The sequence below is a fragment of the Gossypium hirsutum genome, chromosome A10, assembly GCF_007990345.1.
Source record: "Gossypium hirsutum isolate 1008001.06 chromosome A10, Gossypium_hirsutum_v2.1, whole genome shotgun sequence".
Lineage (NCBI taxonomy): Eukaryota > Viridiplantae > Streptophyta > Magnoliopsida > Malvales > Malvaceae > Gossypium > Gossypium hirsutum.
The window spans coordinates 55324726-55346250 of record NC_053433.1 but is presented as its reverse complement, the minus strand read 5'-3'; positions in this window follow the sequence as shown (position 1 = coordinate 55346250).

The following is a 21525-nucleotide window of genomic DNA, read 5'->3' as shown; positions in this document are numbered from 1 at the left end:
ACAGACCTCATCCTTTTAAACTCTTTCGACTTAGAGACATCTATTTTAGCTGCTTATGAATTGAAACTAGCCTCCCTTTACCCATAGCAGCTTTGTACACAATGAGCTCCTCAATTCTTGACACAATGGCTTCAATTTCCTCCTTCAAAGCCATGATATTAACTTTGAGACCATCATTCCTCTTAGTTAACTTCTCTATCTAATTATCCATAGTAGTATTGAGGGTCCCTTTCATCACATCTAAATTGGAACTGAGAGCCTCTACCACATATGCTCTGAGTTATTCTTTTATTAAGTCCAACTTATCTGTGCATCCCTCAATTACTTCGAGTGTTTTATTCACTCTACCTATCCTCGAGATTGGTCGCTCGACCTTCCAAAGCCGACAGAATATACCTCGATTTGCTAGTTTTTTGTCCCTTCTATGGGTTTCCCTAGGTTTAATCTACTCGTCTATTCCTTTCGTCATCTCAACTGGTGTTTTCGAACCTGGGCTTGGATACTAATTGTCATGGGGCTAAAAATTTAGCCGGCCAAACCGCTCGACCTTAGGCGATTCTTTTACTTCAAATTCGCCTAAGTTAGCCTAACTCCTGAAAGTGAGAATTTACAAAGGAAAGTCTCTAAGGTATTGAAATAAAACGAAAGCAAACTTTTAAACGAAGAAGGAAAAATTGAACAGAAAAGCCACAAGAGAACTAAGCACACCAAGTGTTTGAGTAAATTCTCTCAAACTATATTTAATAACTATGAATGGAATGATTACAAATGAAGGAGAATGCTTCTATTTATAGTTGCGCTCCCCCAAATTCAATGACACAATTCAAATTATATTAACGATCAAGATTAAAACTTATTAGCAAGATGAGAGTCCTAAATGATTTAAACTCTATACAATCTTATCCCTTAGGATTACATGTAACGCCCTCAAGCCGATTCGATTCATCGGATCCAAATCTCGAGAGTCACATCATAATATAGGCTTGCACTTAACCTATTCATATAAAATTTCAACAGATAAATCTTAATTAGCTCTACCTAACAAATTTTCATCTAAGCGTATATTAAAATCATATGAACAAGACTTATAAAACCCCTAACCCATATTCGTTACCGAAACAGGGTTTTAGAGCATCATTGGAGTTTACAGATTAAGTACAAACATTTCATATCGTTTCTCATTTATATCAGAAATTAATCATAAACAATTATATTATCCCTTATATGAGCCCTCGAGGCCCAAAATATGCAATAGAAATAAGTCTTGACTAATCCGGATACGCAGAGAATTTTTCAAAAAATTTCAAAAATTTTTCTAGGTGCAGGGTACACGTACCCGTGTGGTCAAGCCGTGTGGCTTACACGGCCAATAGACACTCCCATGTCATAGGCTGTGTGTGCATTCGAAATAGGGCACATTGTTATGTCCCATCCCGTGTTAATACCCGTGTAACTCTCTGACTTGGGTCATACAGCCAAGTTACACGCCCGTGTGCTAGGTCGTGTGTAAGTACAGGGGTCACATGGCCAAACCACACGCTCGTGTGCCAAGCCGTGTGATCAATTCTGAGCATTTTGTTTTGAAATTTTAAAGATGCAGATGACACACGGCCAACCACACACCTATGTGCTACGCCGTGTGTCACATACTGCTGAGACACACGCCTGTGTCTTTGCCAGTGTGGATGAAATAAGGCCATTTTTAAGCCATGTCTTTCACCCATTTGGTTTTCCACCTACATTAACGTTTTAACACATTCAATAACCAATCAAAGACATCTAAACTAAACCAAAATCAAGTCATAATCATATCATATACCTCATTTCTCAACATTCAAATTTACCACATAAATCAAAACATCTATTTGTTTACTTATACCAACTATTCTATCTTATCTCATACATCAATATGCCTATAATTTGTCCATCACTCAACCACATCAAACACAACAAACATGAAGAAGCCATACATATATATACATAACAAAAGTATGTCCAACTCAAGCCAATCCAATGGCTATTTATAACCAAAACACATATTTGTCATCAATGACCCATTTGCACTTATACATGCCATTATACCAAAATTTAATTCTTTACATATACTGAAATGAGCCGAAGGATAGTGTGATGATGCTCCGACGAGCTTCCAACCACTTTAAGCTTCCCAATTACTATAAAATAGGAAAAATAATACAGGGTAAGCATATTATGCTTAGTAAGTTCATATAACGAAAAATTAACTTACCATTCATTTACATTTAAAATAAGCATGCAAAATTCATCCAAAGAAATTTGAAAATTTGCCTCAACACATATAATCTCAAGAAACATGTTAGTCATGTAATTCATGTAAATATTAAGAAACAATGATGAACTCATCATGTAACAAATTTTTATGTACATATGTTTTCCATATCATATATTCATATAATATAGACATTTCCATAATATTTTATCTCAAATTCGAATTATCCCATGTCAAAATTTTTTTCGTTGAATTTATTAGAAATATTGATGGATACACAGGTAGTACACTTAAAGTGTACAAACTGTAATCCGTCAATTCATATTCGGGAGTTCTCCTTAGAGCACATAATCAGGAAGCCCTCTCTCGAGCCATATAACATGAAGCTCATGTGACCTGTATAACGGGAAGCTTATCCGGGCTATATAATGGGAAGCTAATGCTAGTCAATAACTGGTCGCTCCAAAGAGTCATTAAATAGGAAGCTCCGGATAGCCATGTATTGGGAAGTTCAAGCGAGTCATATCGAGAAGCTCCGGAGAGCCATCAATCGAGAAGCTCATAAAGAGCCTTTAATCAGGAACCTCATGAAGAGCCATATATCGGGATGCTCATAAGAATTGCGATGTGTCCATAACACATGCAGAATCACAACTTATCGGGATGCTCCGAAGAGCTATTAACGGGAAGCTCGCAGGAGCCATATAATGGGAAGCTCAAGAGGGCCAAATATCGAGATGCTCATGAGAGCTTATAATGGGACGCTCTTTCAAGCTGTAGTGTGCCTGTAATATATACAGGACCACATCCAATTCGGGAATCTTGTATCCATCGAATTTATTTATTCAAACGAGACTTAACATTTATCGGGCTTTGTCGAACTTGTAATCAATTTTATGTACATGGAAATTACACAATTAATATATATATATATAACATTCAATTCAAACATATAAATGTTACACAATTTAATTACACGAACTTACATTGACAAGTGTTTGTTGATTTGTTGTCCACTAGTCCGACACTTTCTCTTTTCCTCGATCTAATTCCGTATTTTGTCTATCCAGATCTATACGAGTAAATTTAACTCAATTTAATACAATTCATATTCAATTCAATCTAATTCACATCTTAGCAAAATTACTATTTTGGCCTTTTACTTTTATTTAATTATGATTTCGTCCCTAGGCTCGGAAAATAAAATTCATGCAATCTAACCCTTATTCCAAGCCTAACCAATTTTTACATGTAACATTAACAACCCATGATTTTATAAAATTTAAAATTTAAATTTTTTTCATGGATTTTACATATTTACAATTTAGTCCCTAAATCATAATTTCATCAAAATTCACTTTACAAAAGTTGTTTATCTATCAACAACCTTTCATTTTCTACCATAAATTTCATAATTCAAACATACTCATTCATGGAAAAACCCTAGTACTTTGATAACTTTGCAAATTAATCCTCGAGATAGCTAAATTAAGCTATTACGATATCTAAAATATAAAAATTACTAAAAACGGAATAAGAAAACATACCTAATTGAGTAAAATAAGCTTGCTAGAACTCAATACCCATAGCTAGGGTTTCCATGGATTTTCATTTGGGAAAGATGATAATATAATGATATTTTCTTTTATTTTATTATTTATCATCTTTCCAATTTTGCCCTTTTCTTTATTTAATTTTCCATGGATAAATCATCATACTTATCTACTAACCCCTCTTAATGGTATATTTGTTATATAAGGACATCCAATTTTGAATTCCATAACTGTTTGATACCTATAACTACTAGAACTCAACTTTTACATTTTATGCAATTTGGTCCTTTGTCAAATTAGACGTGTAATCGGTAAAATTTTCTTAATGAAATTTTTATACGACATTCCTAACATAATGCAGACCGTGCAATAATATTAAAATGATTTTCCTTATGAAATCAGATTTGTGGTCCCGAAACCACTATTCTAATTTCACTAAAAACGGTTTTTGTAACCTATCCATAATATTTACAAGTATTTACAAGTACATATATCCCACTTATTCTACCTATAAATGATATTACTGGCAACATTTATATTACTAACACATTCTATACACGCCGCAAGGCTTATAAACAGTTTTTGTAACCTATCCATAATATTTCTATTACGCTTGAACATGCCACTCCCCTTGCTTTGTATGCATAACAAACCATCTCGTCACTCATTTGGCGTAGCCCTGACGTTATCTCTCTTGGTACAGTCTCAAATCAGCTTACCTATGACATAAAACACAAAGGTAAGTTTATGAGAACTTAGTGAGTAAACTCTCATTTACTTGAATCTCATCTGAGAACTCTCTTATCCAACCCTTTACCTCTTATTCTTTGACTTACCTCTGGTAGATACATACATTAGATTCTATTCATTTCACTGTTGGTGTCATATTTCGTTCCAAGATCATAACTTGCATTACCCATCATTGTTACCTTGATCACATTCTCCATTTTGATCTTTCGTGATTTCTTAATCATTCCTGTTACAAAGGGCATTACAGACAGAATACCTTTGCTTCGCCACTCACGCTGGCGCATTCTAGTCTCGTTTTTCTTACCATGTTACTATATTGAATTCACCATAACACTTTTTACAGAGCATCTCTTTCAGAGTTCACCATACTTATTGTTCCTTTAGAAGACTTTGTACGTCGTTTATTAGAGTTTTCCATAGGTTCTTTTCTTTTCGTTCAGAGTCCACTATAGAGGCATTCCTTTTTAGAGATAACTACGAGGGCTTCCTTATCTAAAGATTGCCACAAAAGCGTCTTTTTCATTAAGTATTCGCCACAAAGGTTTTCCTTTCAGAGCCTTGCCACAAAGGTATCCCATAAGAAGTTCACCATGAAGGCTTACCCTTCAAGAGTTTTACCACAAATACATTTTTTACATCCAGTACTCGCCACAAAGGTATCCCTATCTAGAGTTGTGCCACAAAGGCATTCTTTAATATTCAATACTTGCCACTAAGGCTTTCCCGTCTAGAGTTTTTCCACAGAGGCTTTCCTTTGACATATTGGCATAAAGACTTTTCCTTACCTGGTGATTTAGACGATAGGGATTTGCCTAGACTCACACTTAGTAAGGTTTGCCCCTCATTGTCCTAGGACACACAAGGGACCACATTAGGTAACAACCTTTCTTAAATTCTTCTATATGATGCCATAACCCATCAGTTATGATATTACATGATATGATCTTCTTTAGTGTCATAGCTATGGACTTTTTTTTAGAGATTTGTGTTTTTAGTCCTGACAAACCCTTTTAGAAGACTCTAGAGACAAACACAGACTCATCATGCATCGACCCACTCATGACAAATGTAACATCCCTTACTCGTATCCATCACCAGGATAGGGTCCGAGGCATTACCGGACTCAAACATAAACATTCATACAAAACTGGGCCATAAAATTTTAACCAAATTAAAACCATTTATTAACATACATATCGTCCCTTATATGGGTCCATGAGGCCCAAAATATACATTGGGTGTGGTTCGGGACTAAACCGAGAACTTTTGAAACTTATACAACACTTAGAAAATTTTTTTATTTTGGAAGGTTACACGCTCGTGTGGCTTGGGACACATTTGCGTCTTCAACTTTTGTAACTCTTTGTTTATGACGTCATCAACTAAATAGGATCACATGACCAAGTCACACGTCCGTGTGCTTAGGCCGTGTGGCGAATTAAATTTCAAAAAAATCCGGTGTAGACTTTACACAGCCAGGGCACACGCTCATGTCCTGAGGCTGTGTCCTTCACACGGCTGAGACATACGGCCATGTCTCTACCCGTGTGTTCACTACTGGGCATTCTGTTTTACCTAATTAGGGTACAGGGGACACATGGTCGGATCACACTCCTATGGGGCAGACCGTGTGTCACACACGGCCTAGACACATGCCCGTGTGTCTATCCGTGTGGACAACTATAACGCTATTTTCCAAGCCCTTTGCCACCCTTAGACACTCACATACTTAAACATATTTCATGGCACACAACATGTAACATTTTGACAATCAATCATTCCTAATGAAGACTAATTCAAGCCCATGTAATGTCACTATTTCACATACTCAAATTAACAAGCTTACTTAAGGCATTCCACACCAATTTCATATCCAATCAACATTATTAATCTACTCTCAATTCACAAACTTAACCATGATCATAGCAATACCAATTTGTCATCATTCATTCATCATACTTGTATGCCATATAACATCATTCATCATCATCAAGTCTTTGACACATGCATGCATAAATAATTAGGTTTACAACTTAATAATCAATATGAACCATATCAATGGCCATATACAAAATGAATCATCAAATCATTATAACCCAACACACTTGGCCAAATTAATATGACACATAGACAAAAAAATCAAGTCCCCTATACATGCTATACTCAAATACTTTTATTCACTATACCCAAAAGATTAGTTTGATAGTGTGAATCGAGCTCCGACGTCCTTCGATTCCCGAGCTAGCTGGACGATACTATAAGAAAATGGAAAAGAAAGGAGAGTAAGCATAAAGCTTAGTAAGTTTGCATGTAAATAATTAACAATATTAATCATGCATTATGTGACAGCCCAAAATTGATCCTAGTCGGGAAGTGGTTTCGAGACCGCTAAACCGAGTCACCGAAATGTTTGAATGTGATATTTATTGTCTAGAATATGTAATTATGAATGTGTGAAAATTTCAAGCTTCGATTTAGTCGATTGCATGTGAATTTAGTCAATAGGACTTATGTGCGACATTTTTAAAATGTGATAGGTCGAAGCATAAGGACCTATTAGAGCATGAAATAAAAAGGGGGGGACTTGCATGTCAAATTCCCCCCCTAACTAGTAGTGGCCGGCCATGACAAGCATGGTAGACCAAGTGTGATGGGCAAGACATGTCATAGACATGTTGTGTTGGTGCATCATCGGTGGAAAAAAATAAAATAAGGAGCATGGGCATAAAATAATGAAAGGGAATATGATGAAAACAAAAAAAAAGTGTGTAGTGGTTTCCCCCCATTGCCGTGAGTTAAAGAAAAGAAAAGAGAAAATTTTGTTCATCCTTTTTCATCTTCATTTGGCCGAAAATTCAAAGGAAGGAGGAAGGAGTTCTTGCTTCATGTTTGGTTTGGAAGAGGATTAGGAGGAGGTTTGGCCATACTTGTATCTAGATCAAGGTATGTTTGAGGTTGTGCCTTGAGATTCATGCATGTTTTTAGTTGCTAGCTTGAGTTCTAATTAGCCCATGGTTCAAATCTTTGCTATGTCATGGGGATGATATTCGGCCTAGGTAGATTTTGTGTTAATGCCATTGCATGCTAAATATGAAGCTTGTTAATGATGCATGTGATGGTGGATTGATGATTCTTGAATCTTCTTTTTAGCATTTTTGAGTGAGCACATATGTGCATTGGTTGCTAGATGGAGAAGAATCGGCTAGCAAGTTGTGTGCTAAGGCCGAATATAATTTTTGTATATTAATGAGTAATGCATGTGTTAAATTGATGGAAAGGGAGAGGATGCTTTACTAGTGTATATATGTGTGTATTAGCCAAGTTTTGAACTTGAAACAAAAGGGTGTTTAGTCAATACAAGTGACCATACTTGTAGAATGTATTAAGTGTTGAAATCGGCCCCAACATAGACATGCATATTCGGCCATAGGAAGGAGATTGGTGTTGCATGTATTCGGTTAGAGGCAAGCATATTGATGCTTTTGTCTTGGCTTAGAAAATTCGGCCAAGGGGGAAAAATTAGCTAAAATGTTGAGTTTGATTCATGATTCCGTACATATGTGACTTTAATGTCTAATGTATAAAAATGGGCTAAGTGCCTTGTGTTCCTCTTTCCGATGCTCAAATGATTAAATCAATTTATTTGTTTAATTAAGCTCAAGAGCAAAGGGGAACTAAATTCGATAAAGGGAAGGAAAAAGTGGTCGAATAGCTATCGGAATCGTTCGACAACACCCGAGGTAAGTTCTTGAGTAAAAGAGCTTAAATTATGATTTGATTAGATCATGTTTTAAGCAAATTAAAATCATGCTCTTTGTGTGGCTATTGAGCCGAAATTTGCAAGAATGATAAGTGTCTTGTGTTCGAGTTTTGCTAACGAAAATGAAATACGAATGTGCCATGATTTATTGTTAAATGTGCATGGTTATTTGAATGATGTCCGGGCTAAGTCCCGAAGGCTTTGTGCTAAGTGACCATATCTGGACTAAGATCCGAAGGCATTTGTGCGAGATACTAATTTCGGGCTAAGCCCGAAGGCATTTGTGCGAGTTACTAAATCCGGGTTAAGTCCCGAAGGCAATTGTGCGAGTTACTATAACCGGGCTATGTCCCAAAGGCATTTGAACGAGTAGCTATATCCAGTTAAATTCCGAAGGTACGTGATTTGGGAATGAATGATCTTGCTGTAAAAATTTCAGTAAATACTCTAGAAACATCCCAACATTGAGGTATGTTTCGTATGTGCTTGAATTTAGTTGAGCCCTTACAAATAAGTATTCGCTCAGTTGATAAACGAGCTACCGGCCTTTGGCTAAGTTGATCTTTTGTGTATGTACATAAGGGTTGGTAATGTGAAGCAAGTATGATATCGAAAATTTGTGCATATGAAATTATTCGTTTAGCTATATGAATGCTATACTTTTGCTGTGCTGGAATTCCTTGCTCAAAACTTACTAAGCATAAATTGCTTACTCCGTTTCTTTGATCCTCTATTTTATAGATTTTGGTTCTCCAGCTATTGGACTCGGGATTTTGAAGTCGAAGTCACCCACACTATCAAAGCCCCCCCCTTTTGGTACAATTTTGGTTGAACTTCGAAATGGCATGTATAGGACTACCCGTTTGTTGTGGGTCATGGACCCTTTGGACTTGTATAATTTGGATAGCCATGCGAAAATGGCTTATATGTGTTTGAGTATAATGTTATAATCATTTGGTGTGGATATGCTTGACAAGGATTGGCCATGGGAATGGTTAATCACTATCATAAATTGTGCTATTTATGCAAAAAGGGCTAGTTGAATCATGGAAACCATGAAATAGGTAAAGTCTACCTTAAAGGCAGATGCTGACAGCAGCAGTGATGTAGATTTGGAAAATCACTAAAAATAGTAGGAATGGAATTAAATAGTGAATAAATTATGTAAACGAACCTTGATGAATCTATTTTCATAGGAAAGTAACAAAACAATCATACGGAAAGTATATTAAGAGATATTCAGGTTCTCGTGAGACAGGGCCAGAACGGTTTCTGGATTTCCTGTTCTGATTTTGGAAATTCATTATAAATTAACCAGAGATAATTAGGATTCAAGCAATATATGTATAGATTCCTCTCTGAGTATAGTTTCTATAGAAACAAACGGTATCAGTATTGAAGCCCTGTACAGGGAGATATCCAAGTCGTAATGCGCAAAGGTCAGGGTAGTCGATCCCTGTAACATGGGAGATTTCGACTAATAAACTGTACTAATTGGCCCAACCAAAAATTCTAGAAAAAAATATGTAGATGAGAATATGAGTCTAGTTTCAGGGAAAATTTACGGAACTGGATTCCGAGTTTCTGAACTCAAGATATGATTTTTAAAGCAACTATTACGCAGATTGGCAGTGTCTGGAAAATTTTTAAAGTTTGGTAACACCTCGTGTTCGACTCCGGTGACGGTCTCGGGTTCGGGGTGTTACATTTGATTGGTATCAGAGCTACGGTTTAGTCGATTCTAAGACTACCGCAATGCGTTGGGTCTAGCTATACATGCCATTTTATGTGATTATTTGATAGTGTGGTGATTTCTGACATTTGCAAATGTGTTTATTTATAGTAATGGATCCCGATCCCGACCGAGCAGTAGCTGATGATCTTGAGAGTGTAGCGCCTGCTCCCGCACAAGGGACAGCACCGGTGAACTCTCAACCTAATGCTAGTAACCCGAATGATGAAGCTAGACAAGCTTTCTATAGCGTGATGAATGATTGGTTCAACCAATACATTCGAACTAATACGGCTGTTCCACAACCTCCCTTCCCGACTAATACAACCCCCGTACCTACAATACCTCCGGTAACTGACCAAATAAGGTCAAATAAGCCCCCAGTTGATAGAATCCGAAAGCATGGGGCTACTGAATTTAGAGCTACGGATAGCGACGATGCCGAACAAGCTGAATTTTGGTTGGACAACACTATCCGGGTACTCGATGAGCTATTTTGTACACCCGATGAATGCCTAAAGTGTACTATCTCCTTGCTACGTGATTCTGCCTACTATTGGTGGAGTACTCTGATTTCTGTTGTGCCCCGAGAGCAAGTAACTTGGGAGTTTTTCCAAACTGAGTTTCGGAAAAAGTATATCAGTCAGAGATTTGTTGATCAAAAACGGAAGGAATTTCTTGAGCTTAAGCAAGGTTCCATGTCGGTTACTGATTACAAGCGAAAATTTGTTAGATTTAGCAAATACGCTCGGGAATGCGTTTCGTCCGAGGCTATCATGTGTAAAGGCTTCGAGGATGGGCTGAATGAATATATAAAAATGTTCGTTGGCGTTCTTGAAATACGAGAGTTCGTAGTACTTGTCGAGCGAGCTTGTAAAGCCGAAGAGCTTAGAAAAGAAAAACAAAAAGTTGATGTGGGAACTGGAGAGTTTCATAAAAGATCTTCGGGAAAGCCTCTTCAACAGGCATCGAAGAAATTTCGAGATGATGTGGGCTGGTCGAGAGGCACTTCGGGCCTTTTTAGACGAGATCGTGATCGACCCCCTGTGGGTACACGAGGCACTTCGGTCGCCAGTGTTGGGAATGAACGTCGAGACAGAACGAAATGTCGATATTGCGGTAAATGGCATTCGGGGAGTTGCAGATTCCCTGACCGCTCCTGTTACAAGTGCGGATCAGTTGACCACTTCATTAAAGATTGCCCGAGGTTGTCTGAACAGAATGTAAATCAGAGTGGGAAACCGGGTGCTACCACTGCTCGAGGTAGACCATCTGGAAATACGGGCAATGCTAGTGGTGGTCAGAGAGGATCTAGAGATGCTACGACCAGATCCGAGGCTCGTGCGCCTGCTAGAGCTTATGCTATACGTGCCCGTGAGGATGCTTCTTCGCCTGATGTTATTACCGGTACTTTTACTCTCTTTGATACTAATGTAATTGCTTTGATTGACCCCGGTTCTACTCATTCTTACATATGTGAAACCTTAGCATCCAGTAAGACTTTACCTATTGAGTCTACTGAGTTCGTAATTCGGGTGTCAAATCCTTTAGGTCGTTACGTGCTTGTCGACAAAGTGTGTAAGAAATGTCCCCTAGTAATTCGAGGTTCCTGTTTTCCGGCGGACTTGATGCTTTTGCCGTTTAATGAATTTGATGTTATTCTCGGGTTGGATTGGTTGACCGTGCATGATGCGGTTGTGAATTGCAAAAGCAAGACGATTGAATTGAGGTGCGCAAATAACGAAGTAATCCGAGTTGAGTCTACGGACTTGGATGGGTTGCCAGCTGTAATATCCTCAATGTTGGCCCAGAAATATGTAAGAAAAGGGTGCGAAGCATACCTTGCGTATGTACTTGATGACAAAGAATTAGAAAAGAAACCCGAATCTGTGCCGGTGGTTTGTGAATACCCGGATGTTTTTCCTGAAGAATTACCGGGTTTACCACCTGTTCGGGAGATAGAGTTTGGTATTGAGCTTGTACCTGGGACTACGCCGATTTCGATGGCTCCGTATCGTATGACACCAACCGAGTTAAAAGAGTTGAAAGCTCAGTTGCAAGAATTGACGGATAGAGGTTTTGCTCGACCAAGTTTCTCACCTTGGGGTGCACCAGTATTGTTCGTGAAAAAGAAGGACGGAACCATGAGGTTGTGCATTGACTATCGTCAACTGAATAAAGTGACGATAAAGAACAAATATCCGTTACTGCGTATCGATGATTTGTTCGACCAACTGAAGGGAGCCTCAATGTTCTCAAAAATAGATTTGAGATCGGGCTATTATCAGTTGCGAATTCGAGATTCGGACATACCCAAAACTGCCTTCAGAACGAGATATGGTCACTACGAGTTCTTAGTGATGCCGTTTGGGCTCACTAATGCCCTTGCGGTACTTATGGATTTGATGAATCGGATCTTCAGACCATATTTGGATCGGTTCGTAGTTGTGTTCATTGATGACATCTTGGTCTATTCAAGAGATGAGACCGAACATGCTGAGCACCTGAGACTAGTGTTGCAAATTTTGCGGGATAAGCAATTATATGCTAAGTTCAGTAAGTGTGAGTTCTGGTTAAGAGAGGTTAGCTTCTTGGGTCATGTGGTATCCGCATCGGGTATTCGAGTTGACCCGAGCAAAATTTCAGCCATACTTAACTGGAAGCCTCCAAGAAATATTACCGAAGTTCGGAGCTTCCTGGGGCTCGCCGGTTATTACCGACGATTTGTCAAAGGTTTCTCGATGATAGCCACACCAATGACGAAGCTACTTCAAAAGGATGTTAAGTTCGAATGGACGGAGAAATGTCAGAAAAGTTTTGATCAACTAAAAACTTATTTGACTGAAGCTCCAATTTTAGTGCAACCCGAATCAGGCAAAGAGCTTGTCATTGATTACCACCCGGGAAAGGCTAATGTGGTTGCGGACGCCTTAAGCCGGAAATCATTGTTTGCTTTACGAGCGATGAATGTGCACTTGTCTGTTCTACCCGACAATGTGTTAGTAACTGAATTAAAAGCCAAACCATTATTGATTCATCAAATTCGTGAAGCCTAGAAGGTTGATGATGAATTGGTTGCAAAACGGGCTGAGTGTGTTCCGAACAAGGAATCGGTGTTTCAAATTGATGATGATGATTGTTTGAGGTTCATAAGTCGTTTATGCGTTCCAAGGAATTCGGAACTCATTTCGATGATTCTGAACGAAGCCCATTGTAGCCGAATGTCAATTCACCCGGGGAGTACGAAAATGTACAACGATTTGAAACGTTGGTTTTGGTGGCATGGTATGAAACGAGACATCTTCGACTTTGTTTCGAGATGTTTAATATGTCAACAAGTGAAAGCGGAACATCAAGTGCCTTCAGGATTACTTCAGCCGATCATGATACCCGAGTGGAAATGGGATCGAGTCACAATGGACTTTGTGTCCGGACTGCCATTGTCAGCAAGTAAGAAGGATGCGATTTGGGTTGTTGTCGATAGACTGACTAAGTCGGCTCACTTTATCCCCGTGCGTACGGATTTTTCATTGGATAAACTAGCCGAATTGTATGTTTCTCAGATTGTGAGATTACACGGGGTACCTATTTCTATCGTGTCGGATAGAGATCCGAGATTCACCTCACGATTTTGGAGGAAATTGCAAGAAGCTTTGGGTACCAAGCTGCATTTTAGCACTGCTTTTCACCCCCAAACCGATGGTCAATCTGAGTGGATAATTCAGATACTTGAGGATATGTTGAGATGTTGCATCCTCGAGTTCAGTAGTTCATGGGAACGGTATTTACCTTTGATTGAATTCGCTTACAACAATAGTTTTCAATCAAGTATTAAGATGGCACCTTAGGAGGCTTTGTACGGTCGTAAATGCCGTACACCATTATTTTGGACCGAGCTCGGTGAAAGTAAAATTTTCGGAGTTGATTTGATTAAGGATGCCGAACAGAAAGTAAAGGTAATCCGTGAAAGTCTGAAAGCAGCCACAGATCATCAAAAATCGTATGCGGATTTGAAACGAAAAGACATTGAATATCAGGTGGGAGATAAAGTGTTTCTTAAAGTTTCGCCTTGGAAAAAGGTACTCAGATTTGGCCATAAGGGCAAGTTGAGCCCGAGATTCATTGGGCCGTACGAAATCTCCGAACGAGTTGGTCCGGTTGCGTATAGATTGATTTTGCCCCCTGAACTTGAAAAGATTCACGATGTCTTTCATGTTTCGATGCTTCGACATTATAGATTCGATCCGTCACATGTGATTAATCCCTCAGAAGTTGAAATTCAATCTGACTTGAGTTATGAAGAAGAACAGATTCGTATCCTAGCTCGTGAAGTGAAAGAGTTGCGAAACAAAAGGGTTCCGTTAGTTAAGGTGTTATGGCTCAAACATGGGATCGAGGAAGCTACTTGGGAAACCGAGAGCTCGATGAAAGAACGATACCCAAACCTATTTACCGGTAAGATTTTCGGGGACGAAAATTTCTTAAGTGGGGGAGAGTTGTGACAGCCCAAAATTGACCCTAGTCGGGAAGTGGTTTCGGGACCGCTAAACCGAGTCACCGAAATGTTTGAATGTGATATTTATTGTCTAGAATATGTAATTATGAATGTGTGAAAATTTCAAGCTTCGATTTAGTCGATTGCATGTGAATTTAGTCAATAGGACTTATGTGCGACATTTTTAAAATGTGATAGGTCGAAGCATAAGGACCTATTAGAGCATGAAATAAAAAGGGGGGACTTGCATGTCAAATTCCCCCTAACTAGTAGTGGCCGGCCATGACAAGCATGGTAGACCAAGTGTGATGGGCAAGACATGTCATAGACATGTTGTGTTGGTGCATCATGGGTGGAAAAAAATAAAATAAGGAGCATGGGCATAAAATAATGAAAGGGAATATGATGAAAACAAAAAAAAAAGTGTGTAGTGGTTTCCCCCCCATTGCCGTGAGTTAAAGAAAAGAAAAGAGAAAATTTTGTTCATCATTTTTCATCTTCATTTGGCCGAAAATTCAAAGGAAGGAGGAAGGAGTTCTTGCTTCATGTTTGGTTTGGAAGAGGATTAGGAGGAGGTTTGGCCATAGTTGTATCTAGATCAAGGTATGTTTGAGGTTGTGCCTTGAGATTCATGCATGTTTTTAGTTGCTAGCTTGAGTTCTAATTAGCCCATGGTTCAAATCTTTGCTATGTCATGGGGATGATATTCGGCCTAGGTAGATTTTGTGTTAATGCCATTGCATGCTAAATATGAAGCTTGTTAATGATGCATGTGATGGTGGATTGATGATTCTTGAATCTTCTTTTTAGCATTTTTGAGTGAGCACATATGTGCATTGGTTGCTAGATGGAGAAGAATCGGCTAGCAAGTTGTGTGCTAAGGCCGAATATAATTTTTGTATATTAATGAGTAATGCATGTGTTAAATTGATGGAAAGGGAGAGGATGCTTTACTAGTGTATATATGTGTGTATTAGCCAAGTTTTGAACTTGAAACAAAAGGGTGTTTAGTCAATACAAGTGACCATACTTGTAGAATGTATTAAGTGTTGAAATCGGCCCCAACATAGACATGCATATTCGGCCATAGGAAGGAGATTGGTGTTGCATGTATTCGGTTAGAGGCAAGCATATTGATGCTTTTGTCTTGGCTTAGAAAATTCGGCCAAGGGGGAAAAATTAGCTAAAATGTTGAGTTTGATTCATGATTCCGTACATATGTGACTTTAATGTCTAATGTATAAAAATGGGCTAAGTGCCTTGTGTTCCTCTTTCCGATGCTCAAATGATTAAATCAATTTATTTGTTTAATTAAGCTCAAGAGCAAAGGGGAACTAAATTCGATAAAGGGAAGGAAAAAGTGGTCGAATAGCTATCGGAATCGTTCGACAACACCCGAGGTAAGTTCTTGAGTAAAAGAGCTTAAATTATGATTTGATTAGATCATGTTTTAAGCAAATTAAAATCATGCTCTTTGTGTGGCTATTGAGCCGAAATTTGCAAGAATGATAAGTGTCTTGTGTTCGAGTTTTGCTAACGAAAATGAAATACGAATGTGCCATGATTTATTGTTAAATGTGCATGGTTATTTGAATGATGTCCGGGCTAAGTCCCGAAGGCTTTGTGCTAAGTGACCATATCCAGACTAAGATCCGAAGGCATTTGTGCGAGATACTAATTCCGGGCTAAGCCTGAAGGCATTTGTGCGAGTTACTAAATCCGGGTTAAGTCCCGAAGGCAATTGTGCGAGTTACTATAACCGGGCTATGTCCCAAAGGCATTTGAACGAGTAGCTATATCCAGTTAAATTCCGAAGGTACGTGATTTGGGAATGAATGATCTTGCTGTAAAAATTTCAGTAAATACTCTAGAAACATCCCAACATTGAGGTATGTTTCGTATGTGCTTGAATTTAGTTGAGCCCTTACAAATAAGTATTCGCTCAGTTGATAAACGAGCTACCGGCCTTTGGCTAAGTTGATCTTTTGTGTATGTACATAAGGGTTGGTAATGTAAAGCAAGTATGATATCGAAAATTTGTGCATATGAAATTATTCGTTTAGCTATATGAATGCTATACTTTTGCTGTGCTGGAATTCCTTGCTCAAAACTTACTAAGCATAAATTGCTTACTCCGTTTCTTTGATCCTCTATTTTATAGATTTTGGTTCTCCAGCTATCGGACTTGGGATTTTGAAGTCGAAGTCGCCCACACTATCAAAGCCCCCCCCCTTTTGGTACAATTTTGGTTGAACTTCGAAATGGCATGTATAGGACTACCCGTTTGTTGTGGGTCATGGACCCTTTGGACTTGTATAATTTTGGATAGCCATGCGAAAATGGATTATATGTGTTTGAGTATAATGTTATAATCATTTGGTGTGGATATGCTTGACAAGGATTGGCCATGGGAATGGTTAATCACTATCATAAATTGTGCTATTTATGCAAAAAGGGCTAGTTGAATCATGGAAACCATGAAATAGGTAAAGTCTACCTTAAAGGCAGATGCTGACAGCAGCAGTGATGTAGATTTGGAAAATCACTAAAAATAGTAGGAATGGAATTAAATAGTGAATAAATTATGTAAACGAACCTTGATGAATCTATTTTCATAGGAAAGTAACGAAACAATCATAAGGACAGTATGTTAAGAGATATTCAGGTTCTCGTGAGACAGGGCCAGAACGGTTTCTGGATTTCCTGTTCCGACTTTGGAAATTCATTATAAATTAACCAGAGACAATTAGGAGTCAAGCCATATATGTATAGATTCCTCTCTGAGTCTAGTTTCTATAGAAACAAACGGCATCAGTATTGAATCCCTGTACAGGGAGATATCCAAGTCGTAATGTGCAAAGGTCAGGGTAGTCGATCCCTGTAACATGGGAGACTTCGACTAATAAACTGTACTAATTGGCCCAACCAAAAATTCTAGAAAAAAATATGTAGATGGGCATATGAGTCTAGTTTCAGGAAAAATTTACGGAACTGGATTCCGAGTTTCTGAACTCAAGATATGATTTTTAAAGCGACTATTACGCAGATTGGCAGTGTCTGGAAAATTTTTAAAGTTTGTTAACACCTCGTGTTTGACTCCAGTGACGGTCTCGGGTTCGGGGTGTTACACATTATTATACACATAACATAATATATTTTGTCACAATGTCATTAAGTGTCATAGATACATCCTAAATCATGTCATTTATATAATGTACAAATGAACTCATAATCATGATTTATTCATTCACTTCTTACCGAGGTCTCATCGATTCATAATCTCAATATTTATGGGCTTTGTGTACATACCTGTACCCTTCCAACTTGATCATACCTTGTCATTTCTTTGACATAATCTTTGAATTACCCGTTGAACCACTTGGAATACTAAGGGATATTCAGGGAAAATCTCATACTCATAGTACGAAAGCAATACCATATCCTAGATATGATCTTACATGGGATCACATATCGATGCCAATGCCATGTCCCAGACATGGTCTTATGTGGGATCACACACAACCCTAATGTCATGACATTTGTATCCTAACTATTCCTAAGGTTCAACTGGGATTTTGAAGCACCAAACTTTTGTTGAATCATCATCGAGTCATCAATAACCAAATTCATAGAGACAATATACATTTCATGCAATATCAAAGCAATAGATACATGATAACATAATATTGAATTATTTGCATACGAACTTACCTCGGTACCAAAATATGGTTAACTATTCGATTTAGTCCACAACTTTATTTTTTCCTCGGTTTAGGTCCAAACTCTATTTTTCTTGATCTATAATAGAAAATTTTACTTATTTAATACCCAAATTATTAATTCAATCCATAACTCATACTTTGACAAAATTACCTTTTTACCCCTAACTTTTTACATATTTACAACTTAGTCCCTAGGCTCGTAAAATGAAATGTACTCATTTTTTTGTTACCCAAGCATAGATGAAACTATATCATACTTATAACAACCCACATTTTCTTTCAAATCAAATTTTTACCACCTATTTTACAACTTTTACAAAAAGGTTCTTTTTAGGTGTTTTCATGAAAAACCACTTAGTAAAAGATGTTTATCACACATCAAACCTTTATATTCCTCCATTAAACATCAAAATACATGTATGTCACACATGGGTAAGTTTTTGAACATGAACCTTAACTCAAAATAATGTTAGAAATAGCTAGATCGGTTGATGACAACTTCAAAAATGTAAAGAATATTAAAAATAGGGTTATGATTTACTTACAATCAAGCTTGGAAGTTGAACAAAACCCTAGCTATGGCTCCTTGAGATTTTCGTCTGAGGTAGGAGAAGATGGACAAGAATTTTGCTTTATTTTTCCCTTTTTATTCTTTTATTAATCAAATAACAAAAATGCCCTTAAGGCCTTTCTTTTAAAATTTTCCTATTCATGCCCATTTTTGTCCATAAATATAGAAATTGGACAAATTTATATTTAACCACCTCTAATTAATAATCCATGGCAATTTCATGCTTAAAGCTTCTAGAACTCACATTTTGCAACTTTTTCAATTTAGTTCTAAAAGTTAAATTGGACACTTATCAATAAATTTTTTTCATGAAATTTTCACACAAGCATGCAATCATATCATAGACTCATAATAATCATAAAATAATTATTTCTACTTCAGATTTATGGTCTCAAAACCACTATTCCGACTAAGCCCAAAATTGGGATGTTACGACAAATATTCTTATGCTTACCAGACACACATGCGCTTCCTATTAGACTTGTTCTTACTTTCAAACATAAGTACACCATAATCATACAGATTCATAAGTCTTACATTTCTTATAAGATTTGTCTCATCATACTTTACTAGTTTCAATCTCATGCTTTGGTCACTTAGCATAGAAGTTTTTAGATAAGCATAATGCACATGCAAGAGTCAATCTAGGGACTTACTTGACAGAGATTTTTAATAGCTTAAACTCTAGATCTAGCGTTTGGCAAGATGCTACAACAACCACTTAATATGGAGAAATCGCTGGTAAAATCTAGGATTTTAACCCCAACATGAAGAAATCCCCTTCTTGTTCCTCTAGCCTCAAAACAGTCATATCTAGGAAAGGGAATAAGGGCTTTCTTATTTTATCCAGTTTATCTATTAACGTAACCTATGACCTTTTTAAAACTTGACAAGTGTTACTTCTTTATAGAATGATCTTGTCAAAGTCTACAACTCCGAGAAATCTAGCTGAGTATTTCTCTTTCTCTTTTAACTATTCTAGTTCGCTTCTGGTTAGTTCATAACCAGCTTACTTTGTAACTTAATTGATACGGGACCATAGTACGGGGGGTACCATACTATCGGAGTAACTCATATCCTAGAAATCATATTACTTAGCCACAATTCTCATTCTTCTAACCTTAGTAATTTGATATGGGACCTTCATTCTCTTGTATTCATTTTGGAGTTCACCCGCACTATATGCCAAATCACATTTGGGCGAATACTACTCTGCCAATCATACTTTTCTAATACTATGAGCCAAATCTTGTGTTTGCCAACGCCAAGGTGTCATAAACGTGCTCAAAGAATTCTTATTCTAGGTAAGTTTCCAGCATTATACACCCTCAAAACTTCTTCTTAATGTCCTTTTTCTCATGAAAAATATTTGAACATTAGGGCTTCGTTGGGCGGGATGTTACATTGTAAATATTCACCATGGTAACTTTAGTTTACTAGAGTATATTTCACAAATCGGGTCAGTTCAAGTGAGTTCCATTTAATCAACCGGCCTCCATGATATGTTCTGTGTGCATTTGTTACAGGTTTCAATTCACAACCTCTGAAATATATATCTAGTTCAAATGATTTGAACGAGGTAATATCATTATATTGGTGTAGACGTCCATAATAAATACTCATACACTGGATCACACCCACATTATGGATAAAACTAGAAACAAATTTTATTTGAAAGAAAAAGGTAAAAAAAATGCCCAAGGCAATTTCACAATAAAAAACATAAAAGGGAGAGAAAGGATTATGTGAAAAAGGTGTGCCACATCATTTTGTATCAATTTCTAATTATTTAATGACATTTCGACAATTTTTTTCATGCTATTGATACATAATTTTTGTAATTTTTTTAACCTGAACCCTGAACCCTGAACCCTGAACCCTAAACTCTAAACCTTAAACTATGAACTCGATCCTTGAACCTTGAACCATAAATCCGAACTTGAACACTAAAAAGAGTTTGGGATTCAAGGTTCAGGATACAAGTTCGAGGTTTGAGATTTAGATTTGTGTTTGGGTTCAGGGTTTGAGTTTACAATTCAAGGTTTAGGGTTCTAGATTCGAGATTTAAGGTTTAAATTAAAAAATTAATAAATTTATGTATCAATTAAATGAAAAAATTATTAAAATATCATTAAATAATTAAAAATAATATAATGTGTCGCCTTATGTCTTACAATCCTTTTTAAAAAAGGGATTAGTATACCCATGTTGTAATAATAAAATAAAGGTTTCCCACATTTGTTTTTGTTGAAACAGGAACAAAAATAAAAAGTGCCATTATTATTCTTTTATTTAATTCTTAAGCAGTTTTTTTCTGTTGTGATATGTGAGCAATTTTCCCTCGTAATCTTGGTTCTCATTGGTATATTGAACCGTTATTTCACGATGATCCGGTATATATGCTTTCTCTTTTCTTATTTTCGTAAAATATACTTTCACATATGTTTTAATATTTCATAAAAAATTAAAAAGAAATACAAACAATTGTATTTTTAATAAAATAATATTATTTAATTTACTATTTACCATTATTGTATCAAATATAATCATTTATGTATATATATTTATATCAAAATTGAGGTATCTATCGTCTGTAGCAGTAATTAATTTCTTTGTCGCGGGTGATATTCGAAGAGGTAAACGATTGACCATAAAATGTACTCCATTATTATGGGTGAAGATCAAATCACCAAT